Raw genomic sequence first — 26,978 nt, forward strand, 5'->3', positions numbered from 1 at the left:
TTCAAAGGTTTTTCTTTATTTTTACTATTTTCTACATTGTAGAATAATAGTGAAGACATCAAAACTTTGAAATAACACATATTGAATTATGTAGTAACCAAAAAAGTGTTAAACAAATCAAAAATATTTTATATTTGAGATTCTTCAAAGTAGCCACCCTTTGCCTTGATGACAGCTTTGCACACTCTTGGCATTCTCTCAACCAGCTTCATGTCAATCTGGAAGTTTCTTCAAGTGCAGTCGCAAAAACCATCAAGCGCTATGATGAAACTGGCTCTCATGAGGACTGCCACAGGAAAGGAAGACCCAGAGTTACCACTGCTGCAGAAGTTCATTAGAGTTACCAGCCTCAGAAATTGCAGCCCAAACAAATGACTTCCCAGTCAAGTAACAGACACATCTCAACATCCTCTGTTCAGAGGAGACTGCGTGAATCAGGCCTTCATGGTCGAATTGCTGCAAAGAAACCACTTCTAAAGGACACAAATAAGAAGAAGAGACTTGCTTGGGCCAAGAAACACCAGCAATGGTCATTACACCGATGGAAATTGCAGAGTAGGCAAATGGATGATTTCCGCATGTGTGGCTCCCACCGCGAAGCATGGAGGAGGAGATGTGATGGTGTGGGGGGTGCTTTACTGTTGACACTGTGATTTATTTAGAATTCATGGCACACTTAACCAGCATGGCTACCACAGCATTCTGCAGCGATACACCATCCCATCTGGTTTGCGCTTAGTGGGACTATAATTTGTTTTTCAACAGGACAATGAACCAAAACACCTCCAGGCTGTGTAAGGGCTATTTGACCAAGAAGGAGAGTGATGGAGTCCTACCTCAGATGACCTGGCCTCCACAATCACCCGACCTCAATCCAATTGAGATGGTTTGGGATGAGTTGGAACGCAGAGTGAAGGAAAAGCAGCCAACAAATGCTCAGCATATGTGGGAACTCCTTCAAGACTGCTGGTTGAGAGAATGCCAAGAGTGTGCAAAGCTGTCAAGGCAAATCATTTTTATTGTATTTTATTTAACCTTTATTTAACTAGGCAAGTAAGTTAAGAACAAGTTCTTATTTAAAATGACCGCCTACCAAAAGGCAAAATACCTCCTGCGGGGCTGGGATTATTATATATATTTTTTAAATAACATATAAATATAGGACAAAACACACATCACGACAAGAGACAACACAACTACATAAAGAGAGACCTAAGAGAACAACATAGCAAGGCAGCAACACATGACAACACAGCATGGTAGCAACACAACATGACAACAACATGGTAGCAACACAACATGGTAGCAGCACAAAACATGGTACAAACATTATTCGGCAAAGTCAACAGCACAAAGGGCAAGAAGAGACAACAATACATCACGCAAAGCAGCCACAACTGTCAGTAAGAGTGTCCATGGTTGAGTCTTTGAATGAAGGGATTGAGATAAAACTGTCCAGTTTGAGTGTTTGTTGCAGCTCGTTCCAGTCGCTAGCTGCAGCGAACTGAAAAGATGAGCGACCCAGGGATGTGTGTGCTTTGGGGACCTTTAACAGAATGTGACTGGCAGAATGGGTGTTGTATGTGGAGGATGAGGGCTGCATTAGATATCTCAGATAGGGGGGAGTGAGGCCTAAGAGGGTTTTATAAATAAGCATCAACCAGTGGGTCTTGCGACGGGTATACAGAGATGACCAGTTTACAGAGGAGTATAGAGTGCAGTGATGGGTACCATAAGGAGCATTGGTGGCAAATCTGATGACCGAATGGTAAAGAACATCTAGCCGCTCAAGAGCACCCTTACCTGCTGATCTATAAATTATGTCTCCGTAATCTAGCATGGGCAGGATGGTCATCTGAATCAGGGTTAGTTTGGCAGCTGGGGTGAAAGAGGAGCGATTACGATAGAGGAAACCAAGTCAAGATTTAACTTTAGCCTGCAGCTTTGATATGTGCTGATAGAAGGACAGTGTACTGTCTAGCCAAACTCCCAAGTACTTGTATGAAGTGACTACCTCAAGCTCTAAACCCTCAGAGGTAGTACTCACCTGTGGGGAGAGGGGCATTCTTCTTACCAAACCACATGACCTTTGTTTTGGATGTGTTCAGAACAAGGTTAAGGGTAGAGAAAGCTTGTTGGACACTAAGAAAGTATAGCATTTGTTGTAGAGCATTTAACACAAAATCCGGGAGGGGCCAACTGAGTATAAGACTGTATCATCTGCATATAAATGTATGAGAGAGCTTCCTACTGCCTGAGCTATGTTGTTGATGTAAATTGAGAAGTGTGTGGGGGACTGGCAAAGGGTGGCTACTTTGAAGAATCTAAAATATATTTTGATTTGTTTATCACTGTTTTGGTTACTACATGATTCCATATGTGTTATTTCATAGTTTTGATGTATTCACTATTATTCTACCGTGTAGAAAATAGTACAAGTAAGAAAAACCCTTGAATGAGTAGTACAATTTGACTGGTACTGTACATATAACTAGGAATAAAGTGACAGATAATAAACAGTAGCAGCAGCGTATGTGATGAGTCAAAAAAGTTAGTGCAAAAATGGTCAAGGAAGATATTCCGGATAGCTGTTTCCTTAACTATTTAACTAACTATTTAGCAGTCTTATGGCTTGGGGTAGAAGCTGTTCAGGGTCCTATTGGTGGTTAATCCCTTCCTGTACAGGGAGTACCGGAGGGGACTAGGCACACACCCATGAGGGGCCCCAAGGTAAGGGTCAATGTGGCGTATGTGTTGTTGCCTACCCTCACCACCTAGGAGCAGACGTCAGGAAGTCCAGGATCCAGTTGCAGAGGGAGGTGTTCAGTCCTAAGGTCCTTAGCTTAGTGATGAGCGTGGAGGGAACTATGGCGTCAATATGACTGCTGATTTAGAGGCTTAATGTCATAAAATGTGTTTCCAACCAAAGTTTGACTATAGAAGCACAGGTGACGTCCATGTTTCAATTAGGCTATCAACTATGTAATGGATCTGCGTGTGCATTTTCATAGGCCTATATGGAACTGTTTTGCATATATGGAGTATAAAACATAATTCCTCCAATTACTTGGCTGTAACTTAAATATTGTGTTATGTTATTTCAGGAAACACATTTAGCAATTCCAGTGTTTGGTAGGTGTAATCTTTGAATTGTAGAAAACACTGAATTCGTCTACTAGCCTGTTCATGCATACTCAAAGGTACCCCATATCAAACTACACTATCAAGTATGTCTGTTCAATCAAAATTGATTTTAAAATGTATAGGTGAGACTGCTATTAGCAGAGTTATAAGACCAGCGTAGCTTCGTAACCTACAGATTCACAATGAATCCTCATTTGGTATATGTAACAGTTGTTTACAATATTCCAAGGTGCATTCCAAGCCATTTTCACTTGCAAATAACACGTGGTATCTATAGGCTATCTGTAGTGCTCAAGAGAGCAGAAATACTTTAAAAAACAACATCCTTGATTGTGGATGTTTGTTCTATGACAACAAAATTATAACGCTGGAGTAATAGGTCCTTAGTGATTTATTATAATATGTTAATAAATTAATAACCAGCTACATGTCTACAGATTGTGCTATTAATTGCCTACGGCCCAAATACTGCTAGTTACCATCACTTACAGACTGAAGGTGTACGGTTTGAGCAATCTTAGGCCATGGCTTATTCTACTTCGTAAAGGTCCAATGCAGCCATTTTTATCTCAATATCAAATCATTTCTGGGAAACAATTAAGTAACTTAGTGGGATTGTTTTAAATTAAAATGGTTAAAAATAAATAAAAATTGCTTCTTAGCAAAGAGCAATTTCTCAAGCAAGAATTTAGCTAGGACTGTCTGGAAGTGGTCTGAGTGGGGAGGGTAAAACTGAAAACTAGCAGTTATTGGCAGAGAGGTTTGGAACTGTCTTTCTTATTGGTCTACTAATTAATTTACCTCCTCATGATGTCACAAGGCAGACCAAATATACAAAACAGAGGTAAATCACGTTTTTAACTGCACTGGGCCTTTAATCCACATGTCTCCATATTCGCATGGACAACTCAACTCTTTCCTATAGAACAAAGCCACATGGTGAGGCCTTTCTAGATTTCATCCAATATGGAACAGAAAGATGCTGTGTAAAGCCTCACTCCGCCACGACTTTCAAGGAGAGTGGAACCCCACCAGATCCACCCACCGTTCGGGCTGCCATTATACTCCCGGACAGCGGTGAGAAATGAGTATGTGTGCATACCAAAACAGCAGCCTCCCCGTGATCTATTTTCTATATCACTCTGTCGCCCTATAGCGCGGCTGAAAAGGGCAATGCTATTGAACTTTTTTTCAGACGGATGGTAGAAAAGGCTGGGGTTCATGCGGGGGACACGTTTTTCTGTGCCATTAGCTTAATTTCAGTCCGGGATGCTCGGCCCTTTCAACGGTCTAACATGGCGGTCAAGCTCCCTCGACTTGTAACATGTGTGTGTGTGTGTGTTTGTGTGTGTTTGTGTGTGTGTCGTCAGGGGGTTGCCTTGATTGTGGATGTTTGTTCTATGGTAATTGTCCTGGGGAGAGTGTGTGTGATGTGACTTGTTAATTGTCCTGATGCTGTTGTACCTGTGACCTCTAATTACAAATATGAAGCCTATAGCTCATTATGCCATTATAACATAAATGCGTGAGTAAAGTCTGAAATTAATAGCCTATAACAATGCTTAGCTTATGATTATTAACTTGTAATAGGCCTACTACACCTTGGGCCATACATTGAAAACTTCGTATTGGCCTGTGTAAAAACATACAAGGTTTTATGGTTGGGAATGGGTTCTGTGTGCCAGAGCATGGCGCAAACAACGTCAGGATCGTAGGTTCGATTCCCACTGGTGCAACCTATAACAAAATGTATGCAACCACTATTGTAAGACACTTTAGATAAAAGTGCCTGCTAAATTACTAAAGTGTATTTTTAGGCCTATATATTTAACATAAAATCATATTAGCTAAAGACCTGTAACCAAACAGCTAGTACCCTAAATTGTGTTTTCAAAAATCTATATTTATCTCACTTTCATCCTCTGAGTATAGCAGCCTACCAAATATATAGTATATCCGAGAAAATAAGTGTTATTTGCATGTGGAAAACATATCGGATGCATTCGCGCCATTGTTGGTGCATGGCCCACTCTCTGTATGCACATCTTACATAGCGGATTTAAAACATTAAGACGTGTTTAGCATTGGGGTTATTATGTCCTAATGGGATAATCAATGGGCCTGTAGCACACGTGTTCGTTCATACATCCAGTAGCCTAAAACGTTTTACCGTATCACCTCCTATATATTCCTATATATGTTGGCGTCTTTGACGGGACAGAGAGATATGAGTGTGTCTGTTAGGCTTGAATTGACAAGTCCATTCCATTTTCATATTGGCAAAAGTAATCGATATCTATAACCACCATCATTGCATTTGCTAATAAAAAAAGCTGAGTTAGAAAAGTGTTTTAAGATACAATTGATAGGTTCTAAAAATCCATTTCGATTTATTTAGCGCAACTCCAACAGCGAAAACACAGAAGGTCGTGATAAGAGCCTAGAACTTGGCCATTTTTATTTATTTCTACAAATCTATAACAAATATTTTACAAACAGGCTGTCTGCATCAGCCTTTTCGATTTGATGAATCCTTAAGGATTTCAGAATGTGTTGAACAGAGTACAAAAAAGGCCTGGTATCCGTAGACTGAGCCAAATGTTTTTCAAATATATGCAGATTATTTTTCTGTCTGTCGATTCTCTTTTTCGGCCACCTCTCTATCCCTCAAAAGGACATTTGGTTAAAAAAAAGTAATCAATTCGTATAATTGACTTCCCTTGTCATAATCATTATTACTAAATGATTGCCCCATACCTCTCACATTGGAACTTTTGATTTAGCTTATTCACCCATTTGGACATCTGTGTTGATATAACTAAGCATGTGTAGGCTACTTTTTTTGTACTCTGTTTTTGTTTTTGTATGTCTTTGGTGAACAAGTGTGCGGTGTGGACTATGTTTTTGGCCGTATTAGGCTAAGCCCAAGTCTCTGGATTTGTCTCCTGTTTGCAGAGCAATGATAAATATTTAAAGACCCAATGACATGTTTCTTTTGAGTTCGTGTCTGGCAACGAAAAGGGCCATGACCCTACTTGAGACAGGGAAGGACACTTTAGAGGAGAGAGTATAAAAGAGAATAGGTGCAGCAGAGACCCATTCAGCGCTGTGCTATGGACCACTGGCTGTATTGGCACCAAACTAGGCTATATTAAGCAGGTACAATAGGCATGGCACATGGACAGATATTTATATTTACTCTAGCCAAGGAATCCTTCATTCAGATATGATGCGAGGAATGATGGAGAACTGGATCGAAGTTTGTCTTTTTGTAAGAGCATATATGCTTAGGCCCATCATTATTTTAGCTATAGGCCTAAATGGATTTAGTAGTATTTGGTATTTAGACCTTTCGTGTATTTTAGTAGCCTACAACAATTCGTGGGTTAGCTCGCTCCAAATGACACCATTATATCTTAAGCCTACATTTCACAAATGTATCGTTATATCGTCATAATATCAACATTATATCAGTGTTCAAGTCAGATTTGAAATGTTCTACTAAGATTGTTTTTTAAATTTAACCTCATGTTAGCCTCATGTTGGCAAGCACACTTGATTGTTTTTTGTCTATAGGCCTAAATCCGTTTTAATACCACCAAAATCCCTGAGAAAAGTGCGATTAAAATTGCAATTAGGCCTATAGATCAATTGGTTTAAACATAAGTTACTCAAAAACATTCTGCTTTGAGTAATTCCGTATGCCTGCCTAAATAGGGATAGAACTTTCTGTGTCGCTACATGCCTGGAGGAGTCCCCAGCCTCTGGGTTGCTTTAGAACTGTGCAGTGTCTTTCCAGCATTCCTCTGTCTCACTCTGATTTATGGCACGTTTTAAAGTATTGCCCTTACGCCCCGCAAAAATGTGGAAATCTTCCACAAGACATGGAATGGTTTTGGAATAGGCCAGGCAATGTGAGCGGAAACGTAGGCTACAGCTGCAGCAGATGGCTTCCTAATTTACGCAGTCTTACTTGTGATATTTCATCAAATGCCCAAGTTATTTAAAAAATGCCTTTTATTTATAGCCTTCGGTTTGGATTTGGATTTTACGGTGATAGTCTATTGGGAGTTCACGGATAGTTTCAGTATGCAGGAGAGTTAATATTAGGCTTTGTGTGCATCATGGAAGCAGCATGTAGGAGCCCAGAGTTGAAACAGGGGTCGTCTGGCTATTGAACAAAAAGAACGGCACTCTCAATGGTGATGTGTTATAAATCTAGCTGCTCCCTTATTCAAATTGTGGCGCACAGCAGATGTTCCCTTCTCCCCGGATGCGCGCGCGCGTGGTCGTTGAGGACATATCCCTGTAGCCTGTCACACGTGATGTGATGAAAACTGTACACGAAACGAAACGCATATTTTCATTCGTTATCCAATGTACTGTACTTCATACATTGTAAGGAATAATTTTACTTCACAAATCCCATGCACCTCTTTATAAGGGAGTTTTGCTAATCAGATAATATTTTGGTTGTCAACACGTTCTCTCAGAAAATATGTGGTCTAAGAGGAATGCCAGATTTACAGTATATTAGGCCTACTTGCTGCTTTCATGCTTACAATATTGTAAATGAATAACCAATAGGCCGTTTTAAATCATAATGGATGACAAGTAGGATATTACTGCAACCTAGACTACTTAGCCTATCTTCAATATCTTCCATGTTCATTTTGTGTATCGTGCCTTAGGACTAGATGCCTGTAGGCTAATTAGACACTTAGTTGGAATTTTATTTAGATCCATTTGTTAATAATTTAATTTCGAGGACTCACTGAAATGCCAAAGGTAAGGAAGTTCAGTTGCACAGTAGCTGGCTACTGGTTATTGGTATTACCTCAATGAATCCTCTCTGTCCACATGTGACCAACTCAGTACAGTATATGCAGTATGTGGATAGGCTTAGGGGTGTTCAGACTCAATCGCCCTATATTTTGCTCTATTATATTCCATATTTTCCCCTACTGAATGTTAATTCAAATTATATATAACAGCTTATTAGGAGGATCCAAAATGATGCCATTGACAAATAAAGTCATGTTTGACTCTCCCCCCAGGCCCATTGGTGGAAAATAATGCCCAGTACCATCTAGTCCAATTGATAAAACATATACAGTACCATCAGAAAGTATTCACACCCCTTGACTTTTTCCACATTTTGTTTTGTCACAAGGTGCGATTAAACTGTATTGAATAGTCTTTTTTTTTGTCAACGATCTACACAAAATACTCTGTAATGTCAAAGTGAAAAAAAAAATTCTAACATTTGCAGTAGCGGTGCGTGGGTAACATCACAGAGGAAGCGAGAGAAAAAAAGACATATTACAACCTAGGCCTATGTGTTGTGATAATTGCGTTATTTGCTATAAAACCTGTTAGTTCATATGCCTTGCTACCGTGATACATAGATAGGCCTAAGGCCGAGACAATAAGAAGACGCAGTGGCAGAATATATTCAACCACACCTTTGTTTCATCACTATTGATTTAGAACACAGCAAGTTGCAAAGAAAACAGGAGCTGCCTCCACTGTTCCAGCACCATTTCAACTTCAATATTTCAACATCATCAAATCACCTATGCTCACCCTACTTGTAGAGAAATGCCAATGCCATCCTCCTCTCTTTCATGATGTAGAAATGGTCTATGACTCTGTTATAAAGACCACACTTTTAGTTTTGTTGTCCTAGGCTACCTGGCTAAAATGCTTGCTCGTTGCCCCTTTCATGAGCCAGCTAGTTAACACTAGCCTACAACATCTAGCTACAGATTGACTTCCAAACTCTCAGGCCAGGGGCACAATGTATGAATTTATGGTTGGATCAGAATCAGCATAATACTCATTGGCCAGTACGGAGAATTAAATCAAACCACAAGACCAAATCCCTATCTCCATCCCTGGCTAATTTAGGAAAGGCCCAATTTTAGCTAGCTAGCCACTGGAAGACAACAACAACAATATGCAACAATTCAATTTCTTTCAATAAAGTTTGGCTTTTGATGTGATGTGATTGGTGTGAAGCCAAATCCAAACTGGCTTCCCTTGACACTTATTTGGTGCATCAGGACCATTCACAGTTGAGCTCACTCAGTTTAGCTCAATGCTGATTGGCTATTATTTAACTTATTTTTTATCAAGAGAGGCCAAATGCTTGCTGGCTTCCCTTGCATTCAATGGTACAATGTCATACTATTTTTGACCAGACAGCATCAGATAGATGGCCTACACATACAGAGACAGAGGGGAGTTGTTTGGCTCGCTCGGATGAGATACAATAAGCCTCTTGCAAATTGAAGGAAAATTATGAAACACAGAGAGTTGAAAGATTAATTATAATAATGTTTTCACCTTTTTTTCTTGGTACATTTTTTTTGTGGAAGCCTGGCTTCCATTGACATCCATGAATACATGCCACTGAACATTTGCAAAAAACAATATGAAAAATAAAACACTAATACAGTGGGGCAAAAAAGTATTTAGTCAGCCACCAATTGTGCAAGTTCTCCCACTTAAAAGATGATAGAGGCCTGTAATTTTCATCATAGGTACACTTCAACTATGACAGACAAAATGAGAAAAATAAATCCAGAAAATCACATTGTAGGATTTTTAATGAATTTATTTGCAAATTATGGTGGAAAATAAGTATTTGGTCAATAACAAAAGTTTATCTCAATACTTTGTTATATACCCTTTGTTGGCAATGACAGAGGTCAAACGTTTTCTGTAAGTCTTCACAAGGTTTTCACACACTGTTGCTAGTATTTTGGCCCTTTCCTCCATGCAGATCTCCTCTAGAGCAGTGATGTTTTGGGGCTGTTGCTGGGCAACACGGACTTTCAACTCCCTCCAAAGATTTTCTATGGGGTTGAGATCTGGAGACTGGCTAGGCCACTCCAGGACCTTGAAATGCTTCTTACGAAGCCACTCCTTCGTTGCCCGGGCAGTGTGTTTGGGATCATTGTCATGCTGAAAGACCCAGCCACGTTTCATCTTCAATGCCCTTGCTGATGGAAGGAGGTTTTCACTCAAAATCTCACGATACATGGCCCCATTCATTCTTTCCTTTACACGGATCAGTCGTCCTGGTCCCTTTGCAGAAAAACAGCCCCAAAGCATGATGTTTCCACCCCCATGCTTCACAGTAGGTATGGTGTTCTTTGGATGCAACTCAGCATTCTTTGTCCTTCAAACACGACGAGTTGAGTTTTTACCAAAAAGTTATATTTTGGTTTCATCTGACCATATGACATTCTCCCAATCTTCTTCTGGATCATCCAAATGCTCTCTAGCAAACTTCAGACGGTCCTGGACATGTACTGGCTTAAGCAGGGGGACACGTCTGGCACTGCACGATTTGAGTCCCTGGCGGCGTAGTGTGTTACTGATGGTAGGCTTTGGTACTTTGGTCCCAGCTCTCTGCAAGTCATTCACTAGTTCTCCCGGGGGGTTCTGGGATTTTTGCTCACCGTTCTTGTGATCATTTTGAACCCCCCGGGGTGAGATCTTGCGTGGAGCCCCAGATCGAGGGAGATTATCAGTGGTCTTGTATGTCTTCCATTTCCTAATAATTGCTCCCACAGTTGATTTCTTCAAACCAAGCTGCTTACCTATTGCAGATTCAGTCTTCCCAGCCTGGTGCAGGTCTACAATTTTGTTTCTGGTGTCCTTTGACAGCTCTTTGGTCTTGGCCATAGTGGAGTTTGGAGTGTGACTGTTTGAGGTTGTGGACAGGTGTCTTTTATACTGATAACAAGTTCAAACAGGTGCCATTAATACAGGTAACGAGTGGAGGACAGAGGAGCCTCTTAAAGAAGAAGTTACAGGTCTGTGAGAGCCAGAAATCTTGCTTGTTTGTAGGTGACCAAATACTTATTTTCCACCATAATTTGCAAATAAATTCATAAAAAATCCTACAATGTGATTTTCTGGAATTTTTTTTCTCATTTTGTCTGTCATAGTTGAAGTGTACCTATGATGAAAATTACAGGCCTTTTAAGTGGGAGAACCTGCACAATTGGTGGCTGACTAAATACTTTTTTGCCCCACTGTATATCTTGATTACATAAGTATTCAATCCCCTGAGTCAATGTATGTTAGAATCACTGATTACAGCGGTGAGTTTTTCTAGGTAAGTCTCTAAGTGCACACCTGGATTGTACAATATTTGTACATTATTCTTTAAAAATTCTTCAAGCTCTCTCAAGTTGGTTGTTGATCATTGCTAGACAGCCATTTTGAAGTCTTGCCATAGATTTGGAAGATTATTTAAGTCAAAACTGTAACTAGGCCACTCAGGAACATTTAATGTCTCCCAGGGTCTTGCAACTCGTGTATATTTGGCCCTGTGTTTTAAGTTATTGTCCTGCTGAAAGGTGAATTTGTCTCCCAGTGTATTTTGGAAGCAGACCAGGTTTTTCATAAGGATTTTACCTGTGCTTAGCTCTATTCCGTTTTGTTTTTATGCTAAGAACTACCTAGTTCTTACCGATGACAAGCATACCATAACATGATGTAGCCACCACCATGCTTGAAAATATGAAGAGTGGTACTCAGTGATGCGTTGTGTTGGATTTGCACCAAACATAACACTTTGTATTCAGGACATAAAGTTCATTTCTTTGCCACATTTGTTGCAGTTTTACTTTAGTGCCTTATTGCATACAGCATGCATGTTTTGGAATATTTGTATTCTCTACAGGCTTCCTTCTTTTCACTCTGTCATTTAGGTTAGTATTGTGGAGTAGCTACAATGTTGTTGATCCATCCTCAGTTTTCTCCTATCACAGCCATTAAACTCTGCAACTATTTTAAAGTCACTATTAATTGGTCTCATGGTGAAATCCCTGAGCGGTTTCCTTCCTCTCTGGCAACTGAGTTAGGATGGATGCCTGTATCTTTGAAGGGAATGGGTGTATTGCTACACCATCCAAAGTGTAACTAATAACTTCCCCATGCTCAAATGTCCACGTTCTTATTTTATTTTTACCCATCTACCAATAGGTGCCCTTCTTTGTGAGGCATTGGAAAACCTTCCTGGTCTTTGTGATTGAATCTGTGTTTGAAATGAACTGCTCGACTGAGGGACCTTACAGATAGTTGTATGCGTGGGGTACAGAGACTAGGCAGTCATTCAAAAAACATGTTACACATTATTATTGCACACAGAGTGAGTCCATGCAACTTATTATTTGACTTGTTAAGCAAATGTTTACTCCTGAACTTATTTAGGCTTGCCATAACAAAGGGGTCGAATACTTATTTACTCAAGACATTTCAGCTTTTCATTTTTAATTAATTTGTAAACATAAAAAAAACTAATTACACTTTGACATTATGGGGTATTGTATGTAGGCCATTGACACACACATCTCAATTTAATCCATTTTAAATTCAGGCTGTAACACAACAAAATATGGAAAAAGTCAAGGGGTGTGAATACTTTCTGAAGGCACTGTATTTCTGTGAGGAAAATATCAAATAGGAAATATCTATGACAATTAGCACTATACAGAGAGGTTGGGGTAGTAGTAATAGTAATACTACTTATATTAGTAGTAATACATCATTTTAGTCAGCCTGGTCAAGCACTTAAAAATGTTATCTAGCCCATTCACCCTCTGAATGGTACATACACACACAATCCATGTCTCAATTGTCTCAAGGCTTAAAAAGTCTCCTCCCCTTCATCTGAACTGATTGAAGTGCACTTAACAAGTGACACCAATAAGGGATCATAGCTTTCAGCTGGATTTACCTGGTCAGTCTATGTCATGGAAAGAGAAGGTGTTCTTAATGTTTTGTATACTCAGTGTATATGACTTTTTCTAAATGCAAAATATTAGATCAACTTCCCTCTGAATCATTTGGCTAGAGTGAAAGATTTTTGATATGACAGACAACATTTTTAGTTGAACAAGAGTAGTGGCAGCCAGGGAAAGTGATGGGGGGGACAATGGGTGACATAAAGTATGTTTCTGTGAGAATTACAGGGAGAAGTTACCCCAGGGGGCTAGTAACCCCACCTTACCCTACCGGTAGGACAATTTAGGACCTTTCATTTGCTATCCCAATAAACTCTAAACATATAAGGAGGACATGAGATAATAGCCATATAATAACTGCTAATAATGCCATTTATAATGCTTATATCTAGGTTAAGTGTGGATAATGCCTCATCACATTAAAACAGGCCTACTCTTCCACCTGTTTAAGACTGTCCTAATGTGACATATAATGGTGATGAAGAATTGACAATGCCTAAATGCTATTTTTTTCAATGAGAGAAGTAATTAGCCTACATAACAATTTTTATTAAGATTATAATCTAGAACCTGTGTTGTCTTGAAACAAGAATTTGCCATCCTGCGAAATTGTCCAGCACAGTATTGTTGGTCTACTCAATGAAAGGCCGACTCCGTCTTATTTTCTTTTACTCAGCGTTGTTTACATCCGAAGAAAGCGATGGAGTCATAAATCTTACCCCGAATGCGCCAAGACAGCGCCATTTGTATGCATGGTTCTAACCACAGCCAGTACTTTGCCCATTCACGTCTCCCCAGCTCGCCTCTTGCCTTCTCTTACCCCCAAGTCAGGCTGTACTCTATAGACTATCACACAATTTGACCCCAAGGAGAGAGGCTGTGTTTGCCTGGGGCTGAATCAAAACTACAATTCATAAGTCACTATCTGCCTGATGAATTCACTAAACAAACAATAATAAACCCATTGTAACATGTGAGAATATCGACTGCATGTCCAGTTACCAGCAGCACACAACCAGTTTTACTATTTTATTAAAATCTTCTTTAATATTCGTTTTTATTTATATTTCTTCTCGATATGCCATAGCCTAGATCAGATCCAGGGAAGGGAGGCAGGGAGACATAATGGTTTGACAGGGTGAGCTAACCGCAGGCGCGAGCGATGGGAGAAAATAATTTATTGTTGTCATCGCGGTTCACACAGAGTTCACGAGGAGCTGCTGCCTGCTTGTGCAGAGAGGAAAGGAAAGGCTCGAGCTAGACTAGCGCTCTGAAGAAAGGGAATAACAAAATAGAAAATGGAAAATGTTGATAATAATAAGGCAACCCAACGATAGCACGAATTATTATAATTACATTGTTAGTCACAACATTGTTGTTTACCCTGTAAGTAGTAGTAGTAGTATTAATAACAATACATAATTTTTTGTCACTCTGGTGAAGCAGAATTGAGAGAGCTATGGCAGAATTGTTTTGCTTAAGAATAAAGAGATTGAGAATTATATAATTGTGCAATATTTGCATGATTTATTTAATAGAAAACAAAGTGTTCACCTGAACAATAGGCCTTGTCTATAAAACTACATTTTCTTTGAGAAAGCAGAATTTTCCATAACATTATACAAACTTGATACACTTATGATAACCTTAATGTTAGGCAAAATGACAAGCACATTTTCCTATAATGACTTTGGTTAGGCCTATATCTGTCTTTTATGATGTTCAAGACATATCAGTTATTATGAGGATTATTCAACACAGGAAATTGAGTTAAAACTTGCCTCTATTTTGTGCAGGCAGAAAAGACTTGTGTATAGTGCAATATAGTTTCCTGATATTGCTTTTCTTGTCTATAACCTCCCCAGCTTGTACTCACTTGTTCTGTCTGGGAAACCTGACAAAGCTTAAAATTAGACCTGCTAATTACAATAATACAAATCACAGCAGAATATTTAAACGGAAATGGGTTACAGAAAATGATATGCAAAAGTATTAACGCTAAACAGCTATTAGCCGACTGTTCAATTGGCACAACAAGTTAATAGAATGGAAAGCAAATGCTTGGTCTTATTTCCCACAGTGGGGAATCATTATGGGCCTAATACTAAAGACATGTATTTTGACAGTAAACATGCATTACCTTTTAATGTGGTATGAACGCAACTAGTCATTATGTTTTCATCTGATTAGCTAAATTTCCATCTAATTGGCGACAAATTTTCATACGAATATTCGAAAATCCGCATTAAAAAATATATTCTATGCATAAAAGTCTGTGGCTGATGATTTAGTTCACATAAATAAAGCTTTTGCTGTTAAATACCAGAATGTTCCCACTCTGGTATTTGCACGTGCGCTCTCACCAACATGCTGCAGATACAGTCGGGGTACATGATGAGATTATTATGGACAGATTATTTGTATTTGTCAAAAGGCAGCCAAGCGTCTATCATCATGTCTGCAGATTTAGACTCTCGATATTTATTGGAAAGCAGCATCATACACTTTGACCACCCTTTGAAGTCTTTATAAGGGCTCGCGAGTGGCGCAGTGGTCTAAGGCACTGCATCTCAGTGCAAGAGGTGTCACTACAGTCCCTGGTTCGAATCTAGCCTGTGATTGGGAGTCCCATAGGGTGGTGCACAATTGCCGTCATTGTAAATGAGAATTTGTTCTTAACTGACTTGTCTAGTTAAATAAATAAAAATATATAAGTTATGTCATCTAGTAAACTGCATGCTTTCCCGAGTCATAGTGGGAGGACCACACAACGAGGGATCTCTTGACTCAAAGTATGATGCTTATTATATCACCACCATCTCTGGCATAATACATTTTACCAACACATAAAGATCCCACCTTGTCTAGATTATTTTATTTTGTCTACATTCAAAAGGTTTACAGACAAATTTGCTGTTTCCATCAGGCCTGTCATGACATTTTTATCCTACTTGCATAAAAAAGTTGAATGGAAACCTGGTTAGTAACTAGGTTTTCATCCAACTGGTGACGGATTTTCGTACAAACATTCTAAAATCACATAAAGAAAACATTTTCCCACCAGTGGTGTGTTTCCACCAAACTGACTTGATTGCAGATAAAAATCAGTGCTTGATGACATACTGCACACAAAATGTACTTTTTCGCTTAAGTATTTATGTACCAAATAAAAATCTAATGTTCAATGTGTTCTATCACATTTTCAAGTCTATCGACAGTTTTGTCACAAACTGTTGATTAAATAGATTGCACCAAGTCAAACAAACTAATTACAACAACAAAAATGTCCGAAACTTCCTGTTTCCATCACAACTGTCTTGATGTTTTTTATGGTATGACTTTAGTGGCATAAAAACTGTGGATGGAAACGTGGTTATTTAAGTGATAATGCCCGAGAAGCCGATGGTTTGGAGGATATAGGTGTTTGGAGGATATATTGTGTTTGGTCTCTGGCCGGCAAACCATGTAAATATATCCTCCAAACACCGGCTTCGATGCCATTATCCATTTTATACAACATATTCAAATAATGATTGACATACTTTCATTTTTTTTTTTTTATACATTTATTCGTACACTCCCATCCTTCCACAAGATATAGTCCCGACACAAATCTAGGGTTGCTACCAAGCCGGCTGGTGTGATTCAGTCTTTTTATCCTGGATCTATGGACCCGAACCCAGTCATTCACAGTCTTTTTGTTCTGTATTTATGGAAACGACACAGTCGTTCTTTTGAAATGTTCCATTACTGGCTGGCAACGTTCTTATTTATTTAACTAGGCAAGTCAGTTAAGAACAAATTCTTATTCTGCCTTGTTAAGGGGTAGAAGTCCAGATTTTTACCTTGTCAGCTCGGGGAATCAATCCAGCAACCCCAATGCTCTACCCAGTAGGCTAGTCGCTGCCCCGGTTCTTAGCCCTTGCTTGCTAGCTAGCTAACTTATAGTCACATCAAAAAGTGCAGCCAGAATAACAGCAAAGTAGGTGTATTTGCATTTGTTTAAGCTGTTTCTAGTGACATATATTTGGATACACCCATAACAATGAGCTAATGAGGCGCGATTTCACCTGGATTAGAAAATGTGCTCACTCATCAGGACACTGTTGTTCAGAAGAGCTAGCCAACAGCACAGGTAAAACAATCACTTCAAAATGAAGCTGGAAAGACTGCAAACTAGCTGCACTTGGTTTCGTTTTACCTGATTCATGATTTCAACTGGCTGAGAAATGCTACATGCATTTCTGTCTGTCTCCTCCCGACATGTTCATTACCATGGGACAGCTGGAGGTCTAATTTGAATATTAAAACAACGTTGCAAATGTCGGAGAGACAGACAGCAAGGTTTATAATCTAGAGACCCTCCCCAAAGTTTTACTTTTGTTGCGTTAAGGGGAGCTCATGTCTCATTCAGGGCCTACCAAAATATTGTTTTTGGGTGGAAATTTCCTTCAAGGACTAGCATGGCCTCGTTACAGCTTTTTTTATGATAACCTCTGTGGGTAAAATTAATATATCCTTTTATTCATAATATGTTGTTAAATTCTCATTAAGTTGCATTAATGGAATGGGGCAGACTGGTTTTATCAGCACTACGTGGAGGCCGCAAAGGCTTGAAGGGTACATTTAAATGGAGATCATATCTGTATATGCAGTAGAGGCCGCATCAATACTGGGTTAATGCTCTCCTACATGGCATCCATCATCGGGGAGATGGAAAGAGGCTACTCTAATCCCGAACTAAGCAATAGTCTATTTGGCCACTTTGTGTCTCTAATAATATGTTATTTTATGTTTCAGATTGAGAAAAGCAATTTTTTCTCAACATTGGGCAATTTGATTTGCAACACACACACATTGTAACGATGTACGCTGAGAGTCTGGAAGCAAGTTCAGGGAGTGAATACATTTAATAAATAAACAAACATGAACAAAACAAGAAACACTAACAGCAAACTGACATGAAACAGATATAGAAACAATAACGACTGGGGAAGGAACCAAAGGCAGTGACATAAATAGGGCAGGTAATCAAGGAGGTGATTGAGTCCAGGTGAGTGTCAATAAGCGCTGGTCCGCGTGACGATGGTGAGAGGTGTGCGTAATAATCAGCAGTCTGGTGACCTAGAGGCCAGAGAGGGAGTATACGTGACACCCATGACCACAAGAACTGGTGACAATTCTATGTCAGACTGCGAGTATCAACTATTTATAACAACATTTCATATGTTGTATATATTTATCCGCTATTTCAAATTTGCTGTGGTATGTCCAAGTTTCGTCCTTGCTTTAATACATTTTGACATGTTTGACTGAAGTCTCAGGCTGTTACTAAACTAAATATTGTGTAGTGATATCTGTAACCAAATTAAAACAGGGAACTATTATGTTTTCTTTCTCGAAGGAATGGACTCACCTCCTCATAAGTAGATGTCCACAAGAGAAAGGGGCCTTGGCAAATCTGAAATAAATGCAAATTGCATTTTTAAAGGTCTATGGTTGCACAAAGACAGCAAACATCTCTGAGTAGAATTGACAAATTGAATTTGTTGCACTATATCTACAGAACATCCTTCAAACCACTTAGGGGATGAGCGAGTATCCTTGTTCTCTTTAGTGTGGAGGCTACAAACGTTTCCATTTACCTAACAATGTGACTCAGAGGGTGGAAGGCAGCTAGCTATATGTGGCATAAAGTCTCCCAAATATGCCATACAATTGTTATATGAAAGAGGGAAAGCCAAGTAGCTTGTCCTCTAACTTTGGTGTTGGTTCAAGGCTCTGGATGGAAAGAGGTACAGTACTAGTCAAAAGTTTGGACACACCTACTCATTCCAGGGTTTTTCCAAATTTTTACTATTTTCTACATTGTAGAATAATACTGAATACATCAAAACTATGAAATAACGTATATGGAATCATGTAGTAACCAAAAAAGTGTTAAACTAACTAATTCTATTCTTCAAAGTAGCCACCCTTTGCCTTGATGACAGATTTACAAATGTTTGGTATTCAATTAACAGGTGTGCCTTGTTAAAAGTTCATTTGTGGAATTTCTTTCCTTCTTAATGCGTTTGAGCCAATCAGTGGTGTTGTGACAAGGTAGGGTTGGTATACAGAAGATAGCCATATTTTGTAAAAGACCAAGTACATATTATGGCAAGAACAGCTCAAATAAGCAAAGAGAAACAACAGTCCATAATTACTTTAAGACATGAAAGTCAGTCAATCTGGAACAGTTCAAGAACTTTTAAAGTTTCTTCAAGTGCGGTCGCAATAACCATCAAGCACTATGACGAAACTGGCTCTCACGAGGACCGCCACAGGAAAGGAAGACCCAGAGTTACCTCTGCTGCAGAGGATAAGTTCAATAGAGTTACCAGCCTCAGAAATTGCAGCCTAAATAAAATCTTCACAGAGTTCAAGTAACAGACACATCTCAACATCACCTGTTCAGAGGAGACTGTGTGAATCAGGCCTTCATGGTCAAATTGCTGCAAAGAAACCTGCAAAGAGATATCTGGTTCCAACCGCTGTGCCATTGTGAGACTCCGAGTAGCGAACGGATGATCTCTGCATGTGTGGTTCCCACCATTAAGCATGGAAGAGGAGGTGTGATGGTGTGGGGGTGCTTTGCTGGTGACACTGTCAGAGATTTATTTTGAATTCAAGGCACATTTAACCATCATTGCTACCATAGCATTCTGCTGCGATACACCATCCCATCTGATTTGTGATTAGTGAGACTATCATTTGTTTTTCAAAAGCACAATGACCCAACACACCTCCGGCCTGTTTAAGGGCTATTTGACCAAGAAGGAGAGTATTAGAGTGCTGCATCAGATGACATGGCATCCACAATCACCCAACCTCAACCCAATTGAGATGGTTTGGGATGAGTTGGACAGAGTGAAGTTAAAGCAGCCAACAAGTGCTCAGCGTATGTGGGAACTCCTTCAAGACTGTTGGAAAAACATTCTAGTTGAAGCTGGTTGAGAGAATGCCAAGAGTGTGCAAAGTTGTCATCAAGGCAAAGGGTGGCTACTTTGCAGAATCTAAAATCTAAAATCTAAAATATACTTTGATATGTTTTTGGGATTCTACATGATTCCGTATGTGTTATTTCATAGTGTTGACATCTTCATTATAATTCTACAATGTAGAAAATAGTAAAATAAAGAAAAACCCTTGAATGGGTAGGTGTGTCCAAACTTTTGACTGGTACTGTACATCTAAAAATCACACAAGAATGCTTTGTCAAATTTCTGCAAATACAAATTATATTTTCTTTGCTTTTTGCGAATTGCTGCATTGCATCATGTCACAAAAATGTATTGACAGTCTCTAATTTGTTGATTTCGTATGTGTAACCTCTGCCCTATGTGTCTTTCTCCCCTGCCTTCTATCTCCACAGGTATGTCACCTGAAAGGCACAGTGGGGTGGATCTTGTCCGATGACAAAGTCAGCTGATGAGCCTAGCACACCTGTTCCTCTTGGACGACCACAGTACACTGAACAGGGATGTATGCTGTGAGGAACAAGGCTCTTGGGCTCCCCTTTGATATGATTCTCTAAGGGAGAATCTGAGTGCAGCAGCACTTCATTCAGTGCTCTGAGAAGGACCTAAGTGCAGAAGCTATGTCCCATCCACCTTACTACTACAGCAAATGGGGCATCCTCTGGCCCCCTAGTAAATGGACCTTCAGTATTAGGAATCCAGAGGAGTCAACAAGGCTGAACTGTAGAGGCTTAGGCCTCCCCTAAGACTGGGGGGTCTTCCAGTGATTATAAATTAAATTATTTTGTTTGTACTGTATGTTATGACTAGTGAAGGCTGTTGGGAGCAGAGTGATACACTCAGGTCCTTGGAAAAGGGCTTGTCATCAGCCTCTGTTGGACAACACCTCTGAGGACTGCTGTCGACCGGCATGCCAGTGAGCTCTCCAACAGCTCCATTGACCGTCACCTATTCCAGTCATGTTAATGTGATATGTGATGCTAAAGCTGGGACATTGGTAGAAGCCTCTGACAAGTACCACTGATAAGATCATTCTAAGGACACACACACACTGCCTATTTTGTAATTCTACTAACATTGTATCTGGTGGACCCATTGTGACTCCTCAAATTTCACTATCAGTGAAAGAGTTGATTTTTCATTGCTAAATTAGATTTAATTAATTATATTTTTGAAATAGTGTATTAAGATATTCATATTGAATACTGTAACAATGTACATATATATATATATATATACAATTGAAGTCGGAGGTTTACATACACCTTAGCCAAATACATTTAAACTCAGTTTTTCACAATTCCTGACATTTAATCCTAGTAAAATTCCCTATCTTAGGTCAGTTAGGATCACCACTTTATTATAAGAATGTGAAATGTCAGAATAATAGTAGAGAGAATGATTCCTTTCAGCTTTTATTTCATTCATCACATTCCCAGTGGGTCAGAAGTTAACATACACTCAATTAGTATTTGGTAGCATTGCCTTTAAATTGTTTAACTTGGGTTAAACGTTTCGGCTAGCCTTCCACAAGCTTCCCCCAATAAGTTGGGTGTAGTTTGGCCCATTCCTCCTGACAGAGCTGGTGTAACTGAATCAGGTTTTTAGGCCTCCTTGCTCGCAACACGTTTTTCAGTTCTGCCCACAAATATTCTATAGGATTGAGGTCAGGGCTTTGTGATGGCCACTCCAATACCTTGACTTTGATGTCCTTAAGCCATTTTGCCACAACTTTGGAAATATGCTTGGGGTCATTGTCCATTTGGAAGACACATTTGCGAACAAGCTTTACCTACGTGACTGATGTCTTGAGATGTTGCTTCAGTATATCCACATCATTTTCCTGCCTCATGATGCTATTTATTTTGTGAAGTGCACCAGTCCCTCCTGCAGCAAAGCACCCCCACAACATGATGCTGCCACCCCCGTGCATCACGGTTGGGATGGTGTTCTTCGGGTTGCAAGCCTCCCCCTTTTTACTCCAAACATAACGATGGTCAGTATGGCCAAACAGTTCTATTTTTGTTTCATCAGACCAGAGGACATTTCTCCAAAAGGTATTTGTCCCCATGTGCAGTTGTAAACCGTAGTTAGGCTTTTTTATGCAGGTTTTGGAGCAGTGGCTCCAACCTTGCAGGTCATGTTGATATAGGACTCGTTTAACTGTGGATATAGATACTTTTGTACCTGTTTCCTCCAGCATCTTCACAAGGTCCTTTGCTGTTGTTCTGGGAATGATTTGCACTTTTCGCACCAAAGTCCGTTCATTTCTAGGAGACAGAACGCGTCTCCTTCCTGAGCGGTATGACGGCTGCATGGTCCCATGGTGTTTATACTTGTGTACTATTGTTTGTACAGATGAACGTGGTACCTTCAGTCATTTGAAAATTTCTCCCAAGGATGAACCAGACTTGTGGAGGTCTACAAATTTTTGGCTGATTTCTTTTGATTTTCCCATGATGTCAAGCAAAGAGGGACTGAGTTTGAAGGTAGGCCTTGATATACATCCACAGGTACACCTCCAATTGACTCAAAGGATGTCAATTAGCCTATCAGAAGCTTCTAAAGCCATAACATAATTTTCTGGAATTTTCCAAGCTGTTTAAAGGCACAGTCAACTTAGTGTATGTTAACTTCTGACCCACTGGAATTGTGATACAGTGAATTATAAGTTAAATAATCTGTCTGTAAACAATTGTTGGAAGAATGACATGTGTCATGCACAAATTAGATGTCCTAACCGACTTGCCAAAACTATAGTTTGTTAACAAGAAATTTGTGGAGTGGTTGAAAACGAGTTTTAATGACTCCAACCTAAGTGTATGTAAACTTCCGACTTCAACTGTATATATATATATATATATATCCAGTACCAGTCAAAAGATTGGACACACCTACACCTTCTTAATTTGTACTATTTTCTACATTGTAGAATAATACTGAATACATCAAAACTATGAAATAACACATACGGAATCATGCGGTAACCAAAAAAGTGTTAAACAAATCAATGTATGTTTTATATTTGAGATTCTTCAAACTAGCCACCCTTTGCCTTGATGACAGCCTTGCACACTCTTGGGATTATCTCAACCAGTTTCATGAGGTAGTCATCTGGAATGCATTTCAATGAACAGGTGTGCCTTGTTTAAAGTTCATTTGTGGAATTTCTTTCCTTCTTAATGCGTTTGAGCCAATCGGTTGTGTTGTGACAAGGTAAAAAAAAAAAGCATTCCAGGTGAAGCTGGCTGAGAGAATGCCATGAGTGTGTTAAGCTGTTATCAAGGCAAAGGGTTGCTACTTTGAAGAATCTAAAATCTAAAATATATTTTGATTTGATTAACACTTTTTTGCTTACTACATGATTCCATGTGTGTTGTTTCATAGTTTTGATGTCTTCATTATTATTCTACAATGTAGAAAATATTAAAATAAAGAAAATCCCTTGAATGAGTAGGTGTGTCCAAACTTTTAACTGGTACTGTATATATGTCTATTATACAGCTGTGATAATGACACACCATCAAATATTATGGAAGGGATAACTATGGAAATGACAGATTGGAAATACATTTGCTGCACAGATTGTGAAATTGTTGATTAAACTCTTTAATAAAAGTATTGATGGTATTTTTCTAGTTTGTGCCATTAGTACTAAGCAATGTAAATGTGATACATGTTCAAATTAGACATGCAAATAATAACATTACTTACTGTGAGAGATAGAGGGGGATTCATGACAGTGACAAATAAAACGGTGTGTTCCTTGTTGTATGGAAATCACAGACAAAACACATAATTTCCTCAGAGAGATCAATCAAGATTGAGCTCAAAATTGGACATCTCTTCATGTCCTGAGGATATGGGGAAATGCTTTCAAAACTGGCCATTAGGTGCAACAGTGTGCGCTTTTGCCATCAAGTAGCCTTTTAGTAGGGCATTGTGGATGGGGGTGGCGAATGGGCATAATTCCATGATTCTGGATCAGAAGGTTGCCTGTTTGATCCCAGTGGTAGACACAGTTTTTATATTTTTTGTTTTAACTCCCAACCCTTAACCCTTACCTTAGCCATTTGGAATGATTGCCTAAACATAATGTTTTAACCCTATCCCAAACCCATGACTCTGGATCAGACCCTTACCTTAACCATTCGGAATGAGTTCCTAAACCTAACCCTGAACTTCGAAATTTGACATTTGGAGAAATGGAAAGATACAGAGCAGCACGAGAAACAACAACGCTATGAAATGTGACGTTTGGAGCAACTTCAAAATTTGACGTTTGTAGTACATGGATGAACGTCTAATTCTGCAGTGAGACTGTGAGAGCTTGTTGACATTATCCCCATTGCAGTCAAATCTAGCTTTGTCCCTCTGTTTTCTTTCTAATTTAGTCTGATACTGTTTTAGGTTAAAAGGTTTTGCCAAATAATGACTGCAGAACACCTGCTAGCATCTCAAATTATTTTATTTTCAGAGAATATGTAAATAATAATTGTCAAACAATGACAGTGAATAACATAGGATGAGATTTGGGGAAAATAAAACTGCTTATTTTTTCTTTCATCCATACTGCTCTCTCTCTCTCTCATTCCCTCTCTCTCGCTGCCTCTCTGATGGTTTCTGCAGTGGCGGCTGTGTATGCTGATGCTGTTATTGTACATACGCCACTGCATTATCATCCATCACCCACGCAGTCAGCAGTGGGCTTAATGGTGGAGATGGCCCGCTGATGGCCCCTGTTTGTGACACTAGCAAATGCCAACTCCGTGCTCCGAGCCTCGCGGTCTACCATTCTAATTCTGATATTACTGTCATACGACTATTAATCACGGCCACAGGAGAACAATTGGAGGGGGAAGAAATACACCAGCGCAATTAATGCAACTCAATCTACAAGAAAGTCCACATGAAGACCCTCTCTTTCTGCAGATTTCACAAATGGAACTTGAAAACTTCAATTTAGGTCTTAGCGAAAAGAGAATTCTAGAAATTGTGTTGAAATTAATCATTCTTATTCATCGAAGGGTTTTTCATAACCCTATATTAAAAAGAAATGCAAACTACTATTGTAAATGAGAATTATGTTTTTTCCCCGTTTATCTTTAGTGCAACATTTACCATTCCTCCGGAGGCCCTGCGGTAGGCTACTGCCATACTACTGGAGTTACAATATGGAGTAAACACCAGAACCAAATCACTCCAGAAGCCCAGAGACCTGGAACAGAGTTTACCCTATGTTCTGTATTACCTGAAGGTGTCATACTGGTGGCCCAAGTCATTGCTGAATAGCGACATTTTGGAATAATCACACTCAGATTAAAATGATTTAAATACGGGAACAGATGCAGATAGGAGAGCATTTCGGCGACACATGGCTCCAAATCCCACGGCTATTAAATCAAAGGAGAAACTCCAAGCACTTGCCACAATGCTGGAGGGAAGCCCCAATGACCAACAGCAAACAAGTTTTTCCTCTGTTTGTCTGTTTATAATTGTGTTTATTTGTTATTGCCCCAGTGGTCCAACCAAGCCTGCTGCTCAGACTTCTCACATTCTTGTTCCATTTGTATTTGTATTTTCTTTCCTACCTCAAGTCATGCTGTGGTTAAGAAAAGTAGAGTGTGAATACGGTTAAGGTTTGACTTATACTATGCGTTTGTGTGTGTGACTTCTGAAGGTCCAGAAATATTATCATTAGCTCCCTTTCAAGCCTCCAAGATGTGCCAAGAGCCTCCAAAAGATGTGAAAATCTCTCTTGCTTGAACAACAGCTGTTTTACATGCAGGCACCTGCACAGGTGGGGCTCACTTGTGCCCTCTTGAGCCTTTTCCCCAGTCTGCCCTGTATGGAGATTGCGCGCCCGGTATCCATACATGCATGCCTTGAGAGATGCCGTCACCGGTCAGTGTGTGTAGCTACCTAATTTAAATATCAACAGTACTGCCACAGCAGCTTAACATTTGATTAACACTTCATAACTGATTTAGCCTACATCATCATCAATATTCGGACTGGTTGGCTGATAAGCTCAGCAGAGAGAGGCAGAAAGACAGAGAGGTAAATCACAATCAGTAAAATAAATCGAGCTAGCTAACTAGCAGATTTACATCGATCATAAACATCAAAGATCAGCTGATAGCCCACCCTCTTTTCCAGATGTCAATCATGTCTTTAGGAGGCACTGTAACTAGCTTGCTAACAACTTGTGATGATGAGTGAGTGTGTTGTTGCAGAAATAAATAAATGCGAATTTGAGCACCTGCCCCCTGAAAAGTCTGTGCATGGTCCTGTTTACACGGAATATGTTTACACGGAATAACTTGACATTAAATCAAGTGTTGTCTTGCAAAACAATCCCATTGAAATTCAAACTCTGTGTGTGCACTTGACCTGTAAATACAGTGCCTTCGGAAAGTATTCACACCCCTTGACTTTTTCCACATTTTGTTACATTACAGCATTATTCAAAAAAAAAAAGTTTTTAAAATCCTCAGCAATCTACACACAAGACCTCATGATGACCAAGAGAAAAACTTTTTTTGAAATGTTTGCTAATTTATTCTACATGAAAAACAGAAATACCTTATTTACATAATTATTCAGACCCTTTGCTATGAGACTCGAAATTGAGCTCAGGTGCATTTCCAGTGATCATCCTTAAGGTGGTTCTACAACTTGATTGGAGTCTACTTGATTGGACATGATTTGGAAAGACTCACACCTGTCTATATAAGGTCCCACAGATGACAGTGCATGTCAGAGCAAAAACCAAGCCGCGAGGTAGAGGGAATTGCCCGTAGAGCTCCGAGACAGGATTGTATCGAGGCACAGATCTGGGGAAGGATACCAAAATATTTCTGCAGCATTGAAGGTCCCTAAGAACACAGTGGCCTCCATCATTCTTAAATAGAAGAAGTTTGGAGCCACCAAGACTTCCTAGAGCTGGCCATCAGGCCAAACTGAGCAATTGGGGGAGAAGGGCCTTGGTCAGGGAGGTGACCAAGATCCCAGTGGTCACTCTGACAGAGCTCTTTTTTTTCTTTTTTTC

At 39.5% G+C, this 26,978-nt stretch overlaps 1 long non-coding RNA gene across 1 annotated transcript in view; it reads left to right on the forward strand.

The window, feature by feature from the left end:
* The window catches only part of LOC139560654 (uncharacterized), a 42,485-nt gene extending 16,299 nt beyond the window's left edge, over positions 1–26,186 (forward strand). The window contains exon 2 of the long non-coding RNA XR_011672002.1: positions 20,323–26,186. This is a non-coding gene — a long non-coding RNA (uncharacterized lncRNA). The remainder of the gene's footprint in view (positions 1–20,322) is intronic.
* Positions 26,187–26,978: the final 792 nt, after the last annotated feature.

Source organism: Salvelinus alpinus, chromosome 2 (assembly GCF_045679555.1).
Source record: "Salvelinus alpinus chromosome 2, SLU_Salpinus.1, whole genome shotgun sequence".
NCBI classification, from domain to species: domain Eukaryota; kingdom Metazoa; phylum Chordata; class Actinopteri; order Salmoniformes; family Salmonidae; genus Salvelinus; species Salvelinus alpinus.